The 19,136-nt window shown below is 36.7% G+C and overlaps 1 protein-coding gene across 4 annotated transcripts in view; it reads right to left on the reverse strand.

Annotated features, from left to right (window-relative positions):
* SLC38A4 (solute carrier family 38 member 4) overlaps positions 1-19,136 on the reverse strand; it is a 68,303-nt gene that overhangs the window by 33,189 nt on the left and 15,978 nt on the right. Inside the window, exon 1 of one of the 4 annotated variants that reach the window (XM_041735709.1) lies at positions 6,112-6,222. The exons of the other annotated variants lie outside the window; for them this stretch is intronic. The gene's annotated coding sequence lies outside the window, so the exon portion shown is untranslated. Of the gene's footprint in view, positions 1-6,111; positions 6,223-19,136 lie in introns of those variants that run through there. 4 annotated transcript variants of the gene reach the window in all.

The following is a 19,136-nucleotide window of genomic DNA, read 5'->3' on the forward strand; positions in this document are numbered from 1 at the left end:
AATCAAAGTATATTCTCGTTAATCTACTACCTTCCATTTCTGCCACCAGCGCTCTTGTCCAAACTACCATCATTTTTCTTGCCCTGTCAACAGTTGCCTCCTGTCCCCCACAATTCACTCTTCACACAACAGCCAGAATGATCCTTTTTAAATTTTATTTTATTTTTCAGAATGATCCTTTGAAAACAAAATTTAGATCATATTTATTTGCTTAGACCCTTTCATGTCTTTCCCTTGTTTTTAGGAGAAAGTCTAAGTTCTCAACATGTCCATGCAGTTCTGCATGGTTCACCCTCTTTTCTGGTCTCCTCTCCACTCTACCTCAATGTTCTAGCTATATTAGCTCTCTTATAATTTCAGGAACTCTCCAGGTTCTACTGCCTCAGGCCATTTGCACACCTGAGCCATGGTGCCTGGAATGCTCTGCATTCCATGCTTTAGTTTATTAACCCCTCTAGAGGGTTACAGGAATATACATGGCAGTAGGCCTGGGAGCTTCAGTTAAATACCATTTCACTTCATACTTATTCAAAGGAGCCTCACTGATCTCATTCATATTAAGGCATGCTAACCTGGTATTGAAAAATATAGCCAATATGGTGACGCTCACTACGTACCTGCCAGATACTGTTACAGAGCTTCATATCTATTATCTCATTTAATCCTCACAGCAGTCCTCTGAGAGAAGTACTATTTTGGTTCTATTCCCATTTTACAGATAAAGTCATAGAGGCACAGAGAAGTAAACTGGCCTCTCTGCTATGCCACCTCTGTTCTGCTGTCTCCACCACAGAGAACTAAAGCCTACAGGGAACAGAAACTCTGGCTCTAGTGATAAATATAACTGGGTATAAATCTGACTTTTTTGTCTTACCATATGTAAAATGAGGGTAATACCATTTACTACAAGGCAGCATTCAAGGATTTAAATGATATATTTTTAAAAACCATTTCATTTATTTGCGAGAGAGAGAGAGAGAGAGCACACAAGTGGGGTGAGGAAGTAGGGGCAGAAGAAGAAAGAGAAGGACAAGCAGATTCTCCAAGGAGCATAAAGCACAATGTGGGGTTGGAGCCCTGGACCCTGAGATCATGACCTGAGCCAAAGTCAGACGCTTAACTGACTGAGCCACCCCAGGCTCCCAGGGATTTAAATGATATTCTGCATTTCATAGATTGGTATGTAGTAGTAAATTTAAATTCCTCTTCTTTTTAAAATTTTTATTTATTTATTTTTAAAGATTTTATTTATTTACTTGAAAGAGAGCAAGAGAGCACAGAGAGGTTAGGGAGGGGCAGAGGGAGAGGGAGAAGGAGAAGCAGATTCCCTGCTGAGTGCAGAGCCCAACTAGGGGCTTGATCCCAGGACTCTGGGATCATGGCCTGAGCCAAAGGTAGACACTTAACAGACTGAGCCACCCAGACAGCCCCCCTTCTTTCTTTTAATAATTAGAATTTAATTGCTGTCTTTATCTGCATGCAAGCTATATAGTATTTTATATGCATATCTACAACTTTTATAAAAGAGGACTTTACAATTCTCAAAACTCACAAAAAATGTAAGCAAGGTGGGTACACTTCTCAAATAAAGAAATTGGGACCTAATCTTATGCTGTTTATGCCAGATATAAAACATTACATTCTCTTTGGAAGATGACATGATATAGCCCATGAAGTATTAAACAGTGGTTTAAGATTTCAGCCCCAAATCCTAATGTTGTCCCTGGCCAAGGGGCATCTTCACGTAAAAGTTGGAACACATTTCATAGCTTATATCTTTAGCTCTGAAGATTCCATTATTGACCTATTTTAAGGAAACAATAGCCATAAGCAAAATTTAAGAGGAATTAGAATATTATGAGAAACTAGATATTCTGTACCATTTGCCTACAGCACAAAGTACATACATACCTTGAGACATTCAGACCGTATCATAGCTATTAAAATTTATTAGCACGATTATACTTCAGCGTGGGAATATTTTATAGATGGTATTTATTCATTCAACAAATACTGAAAATGAAATAGGAGGCAGAAACTATAAAATATGAAGCATGACTAAGACAATCCCATGGGGCACCTGGGTAGCTCAGTCAGTTCAGCAACTGACTCTTGGTTTTGGTTCAGGTCATGATCTCAGGATTATCAGATCAAGGCCCACATCAGCCTTGGCGCTCAGCATGAAGTTTCCTTGAGATTCTCTCTCTCTGTCCCTCTGCCCCTCCCCGCACTCGCACTCTCTCTCTCTCTCTCTGAATAAATAAATAATAATAAATAAATAAATAAATAAATAAATAAAAAATAAAATCTTTTAAAAAAGACAAAAAGATAGAATCCCTGCACCCAATGAACTGTTTGGTAGAGAAAAACAGATTTTGAATGAACTGTTCTATTATAACATAATTTACATTTTTTTCTCTAAGCAGCTACTTAATGAAAAATCGATGAATCTTTGCATGGGTAGGCTAGAAAAGAATGATGTTGGCATACACTTTGCTTGAAAAATATAATAATATATTACATTAATATATATGGTATGTTAAATGTAACATTATAATAGAATTAAATGTTCATAGGCAGAGATTCTTCTACGGCTATCCATCACCTTCATTAACCGAATTGCTCGTGGGAGGAATCTGGCTATAGGTATAGACACCTCTCACTCTCCATCCTGAATCTCCCTACCTATGTCCAGTCTATCACCAAGTCCGATCAATCCTTTCAACATTTAAAAATGGGCTACCTGGGTGGCTTAGCGGTGGAGCGTCTGCCTTCGGCTCAGGGCGTGATCCCAGTCCCAGAATCGAGTCCCACATCGGGCTTCCTGTGAGGAAAGAAGCCCTTCCTTCTCCCTCTGCCTACACCTCTGCCTCTCTCTTATGTCTCTCATGAATAGGTAAATAAAATCTTTAAAAAAAACCCAACAACTCATTCACTTCTGTCTCCATGACCAATAATTCCAAATGACTATCTGCTGAAGGCCCTAAAATGATTTTTTTCATCACTTTTTAGAATAAAGTCAAATTTCCTAATATGCTTTCAGGGTCCACATACTTTAACCCACACACACCTTTTTAGGTCCATATTGAACCACACCTCCCCTTTCTCACTGGATAAACTAGGCTTTTTAAAATTTCTCCTTGCCACTTTGGGACCCATTAACATTACTGTTCTCTCTGCCTGGAATGTTCTTCTCCACATTCTTTTTTAAAAAAAGAATTTTATTATATTTTTAAAATCTTCTCCATATTCTTAAACCTAGGTGTCTCCCAAGGTAAAAGGAACCTGAAAATCTTTAAATGCCAGGGGGCCAGCTACCACCATCATATAAACTCGATCCTCCGTTATACGCTCTCGTACCATGTTCTCCTCTCCTTCATATGTTTATCACACGTTGTACTTTAGAATACTATCACTGTTAGAAGGCTTTGTTTCTTCATATTCATTAAGAGCTATCTAAATGTCCTAATTTATATCCAAATTCTAGTTCTTTTTTAAATATATTTTTTTAATTTTTATTTATTTATGACAGTCACACACAGAGAGAGAGAGAGAGGCAGAGACACAGGCAGAGGGAGAAGCAGGCTCCATGCACTGGGAGCCCGATGTGGGATTCGATCCCGGGTCTCCAGGATCGTGCCCTGGGCCAAAGGCAGGCGCCAAACCGCTGCGCCACCCAGGGATCCCCAAATTCTAGTTCTTAAACATGATGTCTTATTCTTTGAAGACGTACCCAAGAAATGTAGGATAGGAGATTCTCAGAAATCTCAGAAATCTCAGAACTTACTTAGGTGATTCAGCTCCAAAGAAAAACCTCAAATCTGGAAAGCAAAACTGTCCTTGAGTCAAGAGGCAAAAGTTATGACCTTCCCTAGTGACTGCAAACATTTATTTTACTGATAAGTGAATGTGAAAAGGAAGCTGACATTGGCAGAGCACTTCCCACTATCCTAGTCTGTCTTTCTTTCATGCCAACCTATTTCTGACGAATCTACTCTGAAATCTGGGCTCAGATAGTAGATCTCCTCCCATGTCATTTACCTTTTGGTTGAGTAAGTGGGAAGTAGCTGGTCATACAACTTCTAAAAGCCAAATGATCTTTGCATCCCAGGAACTGACTTAAATCCACATCCCAAATGTGCCTTAGGTAAACGAACACAGCTTTAACGATGAAGTCAATCTTATATCACCTTTATACTAAATTCTTTTAAACAATTGCCCCAACGGTGCCCTTCTAGTTGCACACAGAGAGTCAGATGGTTTGTTAGTCTGTGGCATGATTTTTCACAGAAATTAGCTTCTGTAAAAATGTTCAGTATCATTCAGCCTGAGGTACATCTTAGAAAAGATACTGCCAATGACAGCAAAACTGTATTTACCTGACCACGTCTTATTGCTGGTGCTAATATTCTAGAATTTCCGTTCCTTTCCTCTATTCAGATATAGCTTAGAAATAATATCTAGGGAGAACTAGGAAAGTTAAAAGAAATAACCCTATATTGAGGTCTTTTCCTTTTGCTAAGAATATTAAATGCTTGCTCATATGAGTTACAGCAGCCATATGATGAGGTATAAAGGTTAAATCTGAATATGTTAAAATGTTATTTTGTTTATATTTTACATACAAAATATAAATATAAACAAAAAATAAATATAAATATAAAATATAAGCAAAATAACATTTCTAGCTCTGTTCTTAGAAGGCAACCTAGATTCTCTAGTCCTCTTAAACATCTTAAATTCACACGTAAATTTCAGTTCCTATTTTCCCAAGCAGTAGTTTCTAGAAATGTAGAAAGATATGTACCACGTATGATATTATCATAGTGAACTCTTCATGCTTCATGTATTAAAACATGATATTTAAGAACCTAAATTGTGGACGCAGTCAATTTCTAAAATGTCTACATCCTGTATAATAGATACGGACCACCTTCAGAGGTAATTTTTTTTAAAATAAATTATTTTACTTTCTCTAAAGTAACTCATGTATTAAAAACAAGAACTTTAGTAATCCACAAAGCATCCTGTATAACGTAATTAAAGAAAACTCGAGAGTTTGGTCCTCAAAACTATCCTTCTCAGTACTTCAATCTTACTGATTTAAGGATTAAAAAATAAAGACTTTCAAAAAAAACCTTCAACATCGTCTACATATAAATCTGAACAACTGGAGGATCTTGGACTCCAGAACAAATAGTAGTCTTTTCTAGAAAACACCCCTAAATATCTTTAGTATGTCAAAAATCAGACTTTCAGCCAACTATCCATGAATGCAATATATATCATCAGTTTAAATATTTTTCTTACTGAGTTAGGAAACACTCTTTGCTGTCAGCTAGGTGTTTAGTTAGAATCATCAAGATATGCTCTGTAAGGTACCCAAGAGATGGCGATACTAAAATCCACTGAGAATTTTCCCCCCATCTGACTGACAAATTTGAGGAGTACAGCTCTAATTGATTCTAGTCCTTCCAAATCTAACACTATGTTTATATTCTATTCAACTTCCCAGTTTCTTCCAGTAAATCTGCTCTAAAAATACTCCTTCATTAAAATGGACAAATAAGAAGACAAGGGGACGCAAGTCTTTTCTTTTTCATTTGACAATGGTGCAGCCCATACTCTTAGCTATTCGTATCTGCTGCAGTAATGGGATGTTCCTCCTTTCGTTAGTTTTTGTATTTTTGGTTTCAAGATAAAGACAATCTTTAATGTTACAGCATTGAGAATGTACTTCTAAAACCTTATATTTTTCTCTAAGACAAATTGTGTCCACTCTTTACTCAGTGATTAACCAGGAGATGTCAATAACTAAATACTTGTACCTTCCTTTTTTTTTTTTTTTTTACTATGTCTCCCTTTTCTATTATCCCCTGTCCTGATTTTATACTCAAACCTAAAATTATCTGCAAAAGAAAGCTGCAGTCAAGACCTAGGTAAATAATTTCAATGTCTGACATTATTCTGAATTTATTTTTTTTAATGAGAAAAAAATGTAAGTAGTATTTTCAAATATTTAAATTATAATAAATAAACATTCTACACCATAAAAAGAAGAAAGGAAGCATTATTTTAACTCTACAACTATTCGTGTAAAAAGAGCTTTACCTTAATTATTTATCCAGTCCTGTGCAATCTTTCTGGAATTGTTTGGAATGGCAGACCCCTGTAACAGTGTTGACTTATATGAACCTTTGGGGACCTAGACAATGATTTAAAGACCAGTGGGCGTGAATGAGACAAGCCAATCACACCACCACCACCTTGCCCCAACACCTCCCTCTGTCCAACTTGCGTCAGCTCTTAAAAAAAAAAATAGAGAGAAGCTAACTCAGTTTACTGTTGTACATTTGGATTAAACATCGGTTACACCAATTTCTATTTGTTTTTAGAATTTTGGCTTTTATACAGCAAAATACTTACTGAAAGTTTTCTCTTGATTGGTATCCTTCTGTATCAAGATGCTATAGGTTGGTTGATAAAGCTTTTGGAAAATTAACATTTCTAGATTTATGAACTGAAGGCAAAGTTATAATAATACAATAACAATAGTTATAGAGTCAGATTGTTTAATGAAACATTACAATCAGAATGCATAGAAAATAGTAATTATAGAAGAGAAGAGTTGTTTTTCTTTGGATTGCTGGCTTATTCAGAGGAAATTTTATGGGATGACAGACACTTACAAATGGCACCAACTCCTCAAGGAACTGCAAGACTGAAAATCATCGGCTCTATCCGCCACTGCTACCATTCCAAAGGCACTGTGCTGAGTAAGCAAAACGCTATTTGGAGTTTTTAAAGAATTTCTAAATGAACAATTTGTCCTTTTCAAAGAAATCTACTTGGCTTTCCAAACATCAGAGAAAGAGTTAAAATGTATTGGCATATAATTTATGCTGTTGTGAAAATATATCAGTTATATTTATCAAAGTTAGGTGAGAAAAAGATTAAAAATCAATCCAGAATTAAACATTCTTTGCCTTTTAAATATTTATGACACGAGTGAACAAGCTGATGACCAATCAGAAGAAATTCTAGATTACAACAGGTGAGTCAACTCCCAATTTCCATAAAAACACAACTAAACATTGTTCTTTTGAGTAAGAAATTCTTAAGCTAATGCAAGGCATTAAATATTAAGTAAAATGCCCAGTTATCCATTTCTTATTTCCTTTTCAAATGTGCCCATTTGGTTTATTAACTTTTATATGGTGTATTTGTTTGTATTTGTCTCTTAGTTTGTTCTTTATTTTTCAAAATTACTCTGTAGATTTGTCTTTTATTGGATGAAATGTATTATGGCCTAGGAAAAAATTGTAACAAATATGTTAATCTTCATTTCAGAAAAATTTAAAGAATATTCCTTTTCAACTTCCATTATTGTGATGTTTCCAATTTAAGACTTTTTTCCATTTTGAAAAGTTAACAGAGGAAGCAAGCAAAAACCTGCACTAATTGTTAGAAGATTAAATAGCGGTATTCTAATAAAATTCTGTTTCATAGTTGGTCAACTGAAAAGAAAAGGGTTCTAATATGTGAATTTCATACTATGATATCTCCATATAAATAAGGATAGAGATAAATGTCTAAATACTTTTACCTCCCTTAAAATATTGTTTAGATTTCTTCATAATTTAGATCTTCAAGTATACTAAGTTATAAACTAGCAATATTAGATTAAAATAAAATGCACACTTAAAAGACTTCTACGAAGTCTTAGATTTCTCTTGAGCCTATTCTAATTGCAAAATTCTTATTACAAACTTTCCTAATACACACTTAAAAATCAAATATAGACCTGTGAAAATTAATTTGACAAAAGTCAGCTGAATTAATATAGCTTAGGAACTTGTTTGTTGACTATTTTCTTCCCTTAATTTTTGATACGTTTAGATATGTTGATTGATGAAAAATGTATGGTCTGGTCTTGACAAAACTCATTGTAACTTTCCATTCATAAGGAAAACACAGACAACACTATAGTTTAATGTTCTGCATATTTCTTCATTTGGTAATAGGTCTGTGCTCTTTTGATTTTTAAAGCATGGCAAATGCAACATATTTATTTAGTTCTGATTTGGTTCCAGTACCACTATAGAAAGAAGTAATTAACCAGAATATGTACCAACTTAAAAAAATGAATAAAATGAAAAATATGCAGGTAGTGAATAATTAAGCAAGTCTGAGCAAGAAAATGACAAACACTTTAACTGATCCTTCATATGAGAAATTCATATAAGTGCCACTAGGAGCAAGTATATGAGGCTTGGTCCTTGGAGGGGGTGGCGGGGGCAAAGGGTAAGATATGTCTGGCTTCCCAGACTATAGCACAGTTAATGTCAGCAGAATTACACAGTATTCCCCAGGACTCCAGAAGATAAAGAGTCTCCTGAGGCTGAGGCAATCCAAGAAAGCATGAGGAAATCCATAGACCTTGAGGAAGGCCTTAAAAGTCTACTTGAGATCCCAACAGGTAGAGAGAAATGGGAAGGGCATCCTGGGGGAAAAACTGTAGATGAGCTAACGCATATTCTGGCAACAGTGAGAACCAGTCTGGCTGCAGCAGACACTTTCAGGGAAAAAGTAGAATAGAATGGAATAGTCCAGACTGTGAAAGCCATAAAGTCTAGGAAGCACAGAATTTTAGTGATAAGGATCTCTTGAAAGCTTCTGAAAAAAACAATCATGAAATCAGCAGAGAAGGAAGAGATGTAGGTAGGAAGATGGGATGGAGATGGAGGTAGGGACTTGGAGGATGGTGAGGAGACTGAATGATAGCTTGGCTCTGGTGATTTTTGCTGTTATTCTCAGACAAATGAAATGAATAGAGGTAGAAATGAAAATGAAATGAAATAGATAGAGGACCTAAAGTAATGACCAAGAAACCAAATTACGTAATGTTTAATAATTTCATATTGTGTCTGTATCTGCATTCACTTCCTTTTCTTTGCTCCTACTTCAACTTCTCTTTGGGTCCTTTATTCTCAGGCAAATGAAAAGGCAGATCAAAAGGATTTAAATAGGAGTCCGTGGCAATTTGACTCTTTCTTGTAGTATTACTTCTATTTATCACTTTCACTGGCTCACAATACAGTCCATGAATTCCATGTGACTATTCTATGAAAAATAAGAAACTTGCAATAAAGTCTTTATTTTCCTTTATATGCCAAAAGAGACTGTATGGTGATAACTCATCCATTTCAGCACCCTTCCATCCATCTGTGGTTATAATTTTTGAATAGTACAGAGAAGTTCATAAGAGTGTATATCCCAAAATGTTATCTTTTGAAAGTACATAATTGTTGGCTCAAAATAAATTCAGATCACATCTGTGCACTGAATTAAAATTTTTCTTGCTCATCTTTAAAATCATTGATCATCTTGTTTAAAATTTCTACCTTTAATGATGTCCTCAAAGACAAAGTTCCAGCTGGATCAAGTCAAAATGAGTCAACAATTAAAAAAAAAAAAATGCCTTAGCCAGACCATCATGGCATTTTGCAATGACACTGGGAAAGATAACCTCTTGTTCTCATCGGGACTGCACCAAAATTTCTAACATTAGTTATGGGACAAAATAGTACTTGGAAATAGGATCTAGATACAGCCAAATTGGAAGAAGATGGGTAGGAACAGTAATGACTAAGAAACCAAATTACCTAATGTTTAGTACTTTCATATTGTGTCTGTATCTGCATTCACTTCTTTTTCTTTGCTCCTACTTCAACTTCTCTTTAGGTCCTCTATCTCTTTTCTTCTCTGTTTCTTTAACTTTTCTATATTACATTCTTTTTGTGATGACTTATTTTCCAAGAAAGTTACTTAAAAAAAAAAAAGATTTATTTATTTATTTGAGAGAGAGAGAGCACGCACACATTGTTTGTGGCAGGGGCAGATGGAGGGGGGGAGAGAGAATCTCAAGCAGACTCCCTGCCCGGCATGGAGCCCAACATAGGGCTCAGTCTCACAACCCTGAGATCACAACAACAGCTGAAAACAAAAGTAGGACGCTTAACTGACTGAGCCACCCAGGCACCCCAAGAAGAGTTACTTTTTTTTAATCATTTTCAGCCTTTTGCCTCATAAACGCAAAATCTAAGGAAGTAGATTAAGTTCCAAGACGATATGTCTGTCATTCTACAGTCAATGCTAGCGCTTCCAAATATGGATACTTACGTTGATCCAACTATTTTCTTATTGTATTGTAGGTAAATCAGACTTGGTAGACTTGATCTACCAAGTCATTCCCCAAAATGGAAGATACTTAGCACCACTGCAGTCAGAAACAAGATCTTGATTACTTCTTTTTGACATAGGATTTGCACTTTGGATTTTGATTTTCAGGCTTACAGTGTTGAAGAGAATTTGATCTTTTTTTGATATCATGCTTTGGCATTCCAAATTCTTCACTTTAACTCTTTTAAAATGGATACATGCAGAAAAAGAAAATTTCATATGGAAATGGTACAGAAATCTTCCCAAATTATTCAAATAACTGAATTTCATGTTATTCTGAAGGTGAGTTGAGTACTTACATACTTGTGCCATTGTAGTCTCTGTATCATTTGCAGGGTGATGAAAACTTAAGGGTTGCTATAGGTACTTCTTTTCACAGTTATATAATTACTAACCTCAGCTTACAGAATAAAAAACATGGAATAAAAAAGGTAAAATTGAGTATTACCCCAAGAGGCACTGCCAAGTTAATTGTAGACACCAAAGTAAAGATTAATGTTTTTCTAATTCTCCTTCAGCACAGCCTCTCAGATATCTGTGGAATCTTAGGCCGCTTCCTTTTTTTTTGAGGCTCCAAATATATTAGAAAATGTACTTAAATCCAAAACAGGGTTACTAAATTGTAGTACATTGTCAACATGTCTACTTAAAATTAACACCTAAAAACACATATAATACAAATGACTTTCACTAGCCTAGTGTGAGGATACTTTTAAAAAGTCTAAATTCAGGACATTCCCAAATATGAGGCCCCAAAGGGCTTCCCAGCCTGTGTCCCTGGGGGGAGGCCTTGCTTTCCTGCTCTAAAAACCTCCCTGGCCAAGAAAAATGCAATGACCCATGCATTGTGAGGAAATTGCTTAGTTGATGGCATGCCCCTCTCGTCAACCCAGCCAAAAGCACCTTTACAGTTATACAATGGAGCATTTTGGAAATGTTTGAATAGTCAAATACTATGTTGCAAAATTAGCAAACAAGTTTGGTTCAGGTTGACAAATTTACTGGCTTTGCTACAGACCTAAATAGAAAATTCCTTTGAGCCTCAGCTGACAAAAAAAAAAAAAAGAAAGAAAAGAAAAAAAGAAAAAAAACCCCACAATTTTAGTAAGGAGACAGCTCATGTCTTGATATTTTTTCTCTGCCATTTGCCTTTGAAGCAACTCAATTTTATGTCTTGATTCCACATTGATATGATGCAGAGAAAAACATATCAAAAGTTCATGCCAAGTTTCTGCCTATGCAGATCTATCTGGGTAAAGAAGAATGACAAGGTCTGTGAGGCTTATTTATGCCTGATTACAACTTAAATAATAAATTGAAATTCTAAACGTTAAATTAGAGCTTTTAAAAGTTTCCTTTAAAGAAAGATCCCAACTCTTTACGATGCCTACTTGAGGAAACAGCCCTGGGAAGGACACTTCCAGCGAAATCACCTTGCTAATTCCAGTCCTTTGTACAGAATGCAGTATTAACACAATGGTAGTGTGAGCTGATTGCCTGTCTAATGAATAGCAATGGATGGCTTAAAAATTATATTCTTTGGGGGGCACGGCACATTAACTTCCATTGCTTTCTTTCATATTCTATCAATCCCTTTCCTATAAAAGCAAATTCTCTACCAGAATTTGCTCTACCAGGATCAAAATTCTACATATTTTGATTTTGTGATTTCATCAGCGATTGGAGATTGTAAACCAGGTGCCCTCTTGCTTGAATTTGGACTCCCCAACGTATCTCGAGCTGTGACTCAGGGACAGTTCTTAATGGACTGCTCTTAGGGAATGCAGAGGATTTCCTGAGTCAGGTCTGAGCAGAAAAAGAGAGGGACAGGTTTCTGTCAGAAATGCTCATCTCTCCTGTAAGCAATTGTGAGCAACTCCACCGAAGGGCAGTGGCCCTCAGAGCTCTTCACAAGGCACTTGTACGCTGATGTATTCATCCTTTGATGAATACAGGGGTTAGCAGTGCCCAGTGCAACAAGACAACTTGAGCTTTTTGTACTTTATGGGTCACTTGAGTGAGAATTTATAAATCCTGGAGGGCTGAGTGTAAAGTTGGTAGCATCAATCTTTCTTTTAATATAGGAAAATTGGGCACCTGGGTGACTCAGTGGCTGGGTGTCTGCCTTTGGCTCAGGTCGTGATCCCGGGGTCCTGGGATCAAGTCCAGTATCAGGCTCCCCACGAGGTGCCTGCTTCTCCCCCTGCCTATTTCTCTGCCTCTCTGTGTGTCTCTCATAAATAAATAAATAAATAAATAAATAAATAAATAAATAATCTTTAAAAATAAATATAGCAAAATTGACTCAGTTAAAGTAAATGTCTTGACCTTACTTAGCAGCAGATTGGAGACATTTGGTCAGATGGTTTAGGAGATTTGGGGATATATTCAAGCATGTCCAGACAGGCAATGTAGATTAGTTGTAAACAATCTCTTTTGCTTGTTTACCTTGGTTAATTTTAGCCTATGGCTGGGTTTTAATAGGTACTGTGTAAATGTTGAATTAATGAAAATCTCTGTTAAGGACGCTAATTCGATATGTGCATCCAAAACCTCTCATTGGAACTTATATATGAGGTTACAACAAGAAACATTATAATAATTATTTCATTTGATGGATCCTGCACTAGTTCCTTCTGCTCAGAAGGAAGCATTAAGTTCCTTTGCAAAAATGTAAAGCAATAATTACCAATCATTTGTTCAGAGAATATTCAAGGCATAATAAGGGCACAGGGAAAATTATAAGTTTTAAAAGCAAGATATAAAATCTAATAGTAATATGATTCCTATGTTTTTAAAATTATGAATATATAACATAAACATATGTATCCAAAGAAAAAAGTGCCTGAAAGTACATCTACCAAAATAATGAATAAGTGGTTATTTCCTGATTATTAAAATGTGGGTAATCTTTTTTTCCCCTCCCATCAATATTTGCAACTAACCTTTAAAAATTATGGATTACTTTCCCTCTGAGAGAAACCGTAAACGTTTATTAAAAACAAAAGCAACAAAACCAAATAGTTCTCTCCTCGGTTCTGCAACAAATGTTAATCAATCCTGGATATTAGCCACTAGCTAAATGTCTATTTTTAGTGAGAATATTTTGGGTGCTCGACCAGCAACAATCAACTCTCTTAAAAAAAAATCTTTGATTCTGAAAGTGCACTTATGAGTTATTTAGAGTCCAGACAAAATTATACATGTCCAGTTTGTTCTGAAAGGAAGGATTATTTTTCTCCCCCACCAGCAGGAGGTACATACACTAATAGATCTCAAAATGTTGAAAAAAACGGACATCAATATTTTTTCGTAATGCTATGAGATACTCAATTTCTATTACAACATAAGAAGTCATCTTCATTTATTCACTCGATAAATAATATTGAACACCTATGTACTTTGTGGTAGGGGCTAAGGCAATAGAGACAGTAAGAAAAGAAGACCCACTCTCAAAAGCCCTGGTCTCCCAAAGGAATCCATTGTTTATATAAGTCATGACACCATAAGGTAGTGGGTGAGTAGGAAGTGAGGGGTAGGAAAAGTGTGGCTCCCAACTCTGAAAGGGATGGACAAGACTTCCTGGAGGTGACAGCTGAGCTCAAACTAAAAGAATAAACAGGAGCTGGCCAGGAGCAGAGGGATGAGGAGGAGGCCACCAGCAGGGGAACAGCAGGAGCAAAGACAAAGGAGGCAAGAGGCAGCTCCCAGGCTGCCCAAATTCCTGGATTTTGAGGCAGGTGATGGGAAGGGGGGAAGAGAGGGGGTAGGGAGTTCGGAGGGGATTACAGGGTTTTGGGACCATGTCTTTTAAAGTTGTTCTGTTGCAAATGAGCTCATAAAAAACAGCAGTCAAGCAGTATCAAAATTTGAGATATCTCAGGAAAATGTGTTAGAAATTGTGATAATAAAGATTTACTGCAAACAGGAAAAAAAACCCAAAACCACCAGAGTGGCCCGGAGCAATTCTTGCCTGCATTACATTCTTGGAGAGAGTGTTCAGGTGGGTTGGGGCCTCTGCTTTGTGATTGGACCATAAGGATTGTAGTAGCATAATTTGGCTAAGAACAGAAAAGTTTAGGCTTATGAGATATTTTGCTTCAAATAGTGTAAAATACATGAGAAAGGAGCTAATTACAACTTTTACAGGAATTGAATTTTCAGGTATAGAAATCTTTGCTCTTTCTATTCTTTCCTACGTATTTGAAGATTATCTTTAAAGTTAGAATCTAAAGTTCAATATATTTAAGCTTAATTATTTTAAAATACACCCAAGTAAAGATCAATGCTTCAGTAAATTATGAGTAATTTATCCAGTAATATTAATACTTTAATTTGTAAGCATCTATAGTCAACTTCCTTTTCTATAGTGTCTAGCATAACGTGATAAGTGAAAACTTGAGGACTGATACTTTTTAATTTGGGGGGATCTGATATTGACATGTGTGTAAGACAACCACAGTAACTCAAATAATTTTGCTTATGCTCTTGAGTTTAAAAGGCTGATGGCATTTCCTTTGAATCTTGCATAAGACTTTAGTTTTTTCAAAGGAGGCCTTCCCTTTTTTTTTGTCTTGTAACTGTCCCCCTTCATCTCTTTCAATCTACACCAGAAGTCTTCTGACACCCAAAGGATCTGATGGCTGAACAAGTTCTTGTTCCTTTGTCATGCTAACACCTGACTGGGGTACCATTCAGAAGATTTGGGTTCAAGTTCTAACTCCTTCACTCACTAGCTATGGGCACTATCAACAAGTAAACTCTCTGGGTCTTCATTTTTTCATTTATAAAAAGTATAAAATCCTGAATATTACTCAGCCATTAGAAACGATAAATACCCACCATTTGCTTCAACGTGGATGGAACTGGAGGGTATTATGTTGAGTGAAGTAAGTCAATCGGAGAAGGACAAACATTGTATGTTCTCCTTCATTTGGGGAATATAAATAATAGTGAAAGGGAATATAAAGGAAGGGAGAAGAAATGTGTGGGAAATATCAGAAAGGGAGACAGAACATAAAGACTCCTAACTCTGGGAAACGAACTAGGGGTGGTGGAAGGGGAGAAGGGCGGGGGGTGGGGGTGAATGGGTGACGGGCACTAAGGGGGGCACTTGACGGGATGAGCACTGGGTGTTATCCTGTATGTTGGTAAATTGAATACCAATGAAAAATAAATTTATTATTAAAAAAATAACAAGGACCACTGGGAGGACCAAATGAAATTCACCCATTCACTTACTGGGGACCTACTATGTGCCATGGAACACACTTACAAACACAACTGTAGTTCAAACTGGCCAAACAGTTATTTATTGCTTCCCGTGTAGCTCCTTTTGCCTCTGCTTGGACTACAAAACTTAGAAATATAAGTAGTTGGTAGTTGGACTTATATAGTGGTCAAAGAAATATCAAAATGGTTGCCCAGGAGAGACCTGGACCTAAAATTGATATATTGACATAAAATCCTGATTCTAAATGTTTCAGTTGAACTCATTCCCCCCATCAAAATTTTCAGCCAAGTTAAAAACTGAGCAACAGAGAATGCATTGTCTCTAGTCTTTTTTGTCTGGCTCCTGTTTTCAGTAAGTCAATGAGGCAGTCATTCAATGGGGCGGCAATCCCTGAATATCTATTATATGCCCTGAATGATGCTCATCACTGTCTCCATGTCTCTGGGCTTTCCTCCTACTTGTGAGCAGAACATCTGACTCTGTTTCCTTCTGACTGACCACAAGCCTTAGAATGACTGTGAAGCTTTCCAGTTAATTTGCCATACAGAAGAGTTCTGCTGGTAACTGCATATATATTAAATTACGTGTTCAATGTATTCCGCAGGTATGCATTCCCTGTGACGAAGATAAGAGGGAGATCTGCTCACCTGTTCCTTGTCTACATTTATATCTGTTAGGAACCACAGTGCTTTTTCTGTCCCCAAAGAAGCCCAGCCTTTATCCTTTGGCTCACACGCCGTTTCCTATAAGTGCATTGTTTTCTCACTGTCATTCCAAACTCTTATCAAATATGGGCCTGCCCTGTGTCATGGAGAACACGTTGACTCTGGAGTCCAAGTTCACAGATTCACGTTTGACTCCCATTCTGCTCCCTGCCAGCTGAGAGCCTTTAGACAGGTTAGACTTAATCCTCCCTCCTCTGTGCTCTCTGCTTCCTATGAGCTGTACTGGCCCATTTGTCTACACTGTTAGACTTTGAAGTCCTTGGGAGCAGATGCTGTGCCTTATTCTGCATAGCACAGGGTCAGCTAATATAGATTGTGGGGCTTGACTGCCTACTTAAATCCAATTCCTGTCCTTTGTTAGCTGTCTGACTTGGGGCAAGCTGTTTGCTATTTCTGTGCCTTCAGGTTCCTCAACTGTAGAGAGGAGGTAATAATAGTACCCACCTCACGCTGCTGTTGTGAGGAATTACGAGTTCAGTATTTATAAGGCCTTAGAAGAGTGGCACATAGTAAACATTATGTAAGTATTCGTGTATTTAAATAATTGTCTCTTAACTTTAAAACCTAGCATGGTACCTACTTAATATAGTTTTGTTGAATAAGGGAAGTCATGTAAATATTCTGGAACTCCATTTTTTCTTTAAAACTGGTCTAACAAGGATGCCTGAGTGGCTCAGAAGTTGAGCATTTGTCTTTGGCTTAGAGCGTGATCCTGGGGTCCCAAGATCAAGTCCTACATGGGCTTCCCATAGGGAGCCTGCTTCTCTCTGCCTGTCTCTCCCATTCTCTCTCTCTCTCTCTCTCTCTCTCTCTGTCTCTCATGAATAAAATAAATAAATCTTTAAAAAAAAATAAAACTGGTCTAACAAAAACCATTATGCCAGGTTACTGTGAGGTGTAACTGTGATCATGGATATTTAATCATTATAAACAGAAAAGGCATATGCGTTTGGATCCTTTTTTTTTTTTTTTGGTTTTGGTTTGTTTTTGCTGTTGTTTTATAAGGGCGATATGACAGCAAAACCGATGATGAAATAGTTTCAGCACCGTTGCTTTGGAAGGGTATTGTCACTGTTTAATTAGACCGTTATTCCATTTGTCAAACTATTGATTTAGCACTGTAGAAAAGCTAGAAAACGGGAGGTTTTGACCCTGACCCATGGAATCTCAGAAAACAACCTCGTAAGAAGACACGATTTGCAATATGTGTTTGTTTAACATTAACCAACTTGTGAAGCTGAAAAGTACCACGGTACATATTTATCCCTGAACCTGTCCCCAGAGCCAGTGTTTAAACATGTAAATATACTTGCAGATTTTGGTGGGAAGGGGGCTGGTTTGGCTTTGCTTTGGGTTATTTTTCCTTTTGGTGAGACTGACAACACATGAAGACCCAAAGATATACCAAGAACACATTTTTCAAATGCCAAAGTAAGTGGCCTACATTTTGCTTCCACTCTAGGGTTTGAGATTGCTGGACATTTTAGTACTAATTCCCAACTTGGCCAGTCCTAGTTTTGGTTTAATCATTGTCCCTTAATTCAGTTGCAAGACCCTTTTCACCATCATCAATTAGTGCATGGATAAGAGTGCAACACGAATGGATGACTGGCTCTCTGAGGTAGCTTCTTGGTTCCAACAGGAACCCATAACTTCCATCTTTTATATACACAAAAGTGTTACAAGCATGTGTAGATGCTACTTCTCACTAACTGGAAGGTTAACCTGGATGCAACCACTTGGAATTTGAATTGAAGTCTACAAGACTGCGCTGTCAAATCCTTTATTAATTCCAGTTCAATTCATTCTTTGTGATTTAGACGTGAGGAAACATACATGCAAATATTTTCAAACAGAACTCTTTACAGAAATTAAAAATAACCTTGATTAAAATCTTTAACATTCTTATAAAATATTCTTACACTGTTTGGGAAACAAGCCAGTTTTTTTTTTTAACCCATTAGGTGGAATGGGTATAAATGTGAATGAGTGTGCCGCTGATGGCAGCTGGTGATGTGTGCTCTGGTATTTATTTTCTTTCCACTTCTTTCCCTCTTAAATAGTTGGTCTTCCAGTTGCTGACATATTGAGCTCTTCTCACACGAGTGTGAATATACTGATGTGAACAAGTCCCCGTTGTCTTCCAAAACAGAATAATACCAAAGTATATTTATTACGTAAATATAGATGCCTTTAGTCTTTAGGTACCAGCCCAAACTACTAAGATTCGTGGTCTCAACAACCCACTTTAAATTGTTTTAGGTAAATTTAGTTTTAAAAAAAAATCAGTCTTGCTATTTGGTGGTAGGATAACAATAGCTAGTCCGCTGAATTAGTCTCTGTCCAATGTATAGACTGGTTTTCCTGTGGCATTTGTTAAGTAAACAGTGTTTTTTTTTTTTTTTTATCACTTCTGTGCCCCATTGCAACAATCAAAGCCAGATTAAGAAAAGAAACAATAGCAGCAAGAACTACAATATGAAAGAGGAGAGAAAATGAGGCGGCAGTGAGTTGTTGGAAGACTCTCTAGGATTTTACTCAGTATGTTCTGGTCCAAAACATGGATTACAAGAAACATTATTTAAATATTTCTTAAATATCCAATACAGCTTATTTTCATTACACTAATATAAGGATTGAGAAATATGTGGCCAAAAGATGAAACACATTTTCAGATGTCTTAGAGAACTCTCCTTATGATGACTTCAATAAACTAAATCATTCCAGCTGGAGTGAAAAACTGGGAGCTCTGTTGATTTGTTTTCCTGGAATTTCAGCAAATGAAAGCATTCAATTTTTATAATAGACATTATCACAGATGTTTAGATATACCCAAGAGAATATTCAGGTGTATAAATAGATTCACTTTTAGTATGCAGAGATAGATGAGGTTTTGTGGCACCTGGATTTTCGCCTAAAATGTTTAAGATATGATT

The sequence above is a fragment of the Vulpes lagopus genome, chromosome 21, assembly GCF_018345385.1.
Source record: "Vulpes lagopus strain Blue_001 chromosome 21, ASM1834538v1, whole genome shotgun sequence".
NCBI lineage: Eukaryota > Metazoa > Chordata > Mammalia > Carnivora > Canidae > Vulpes > Vulpes lagopus.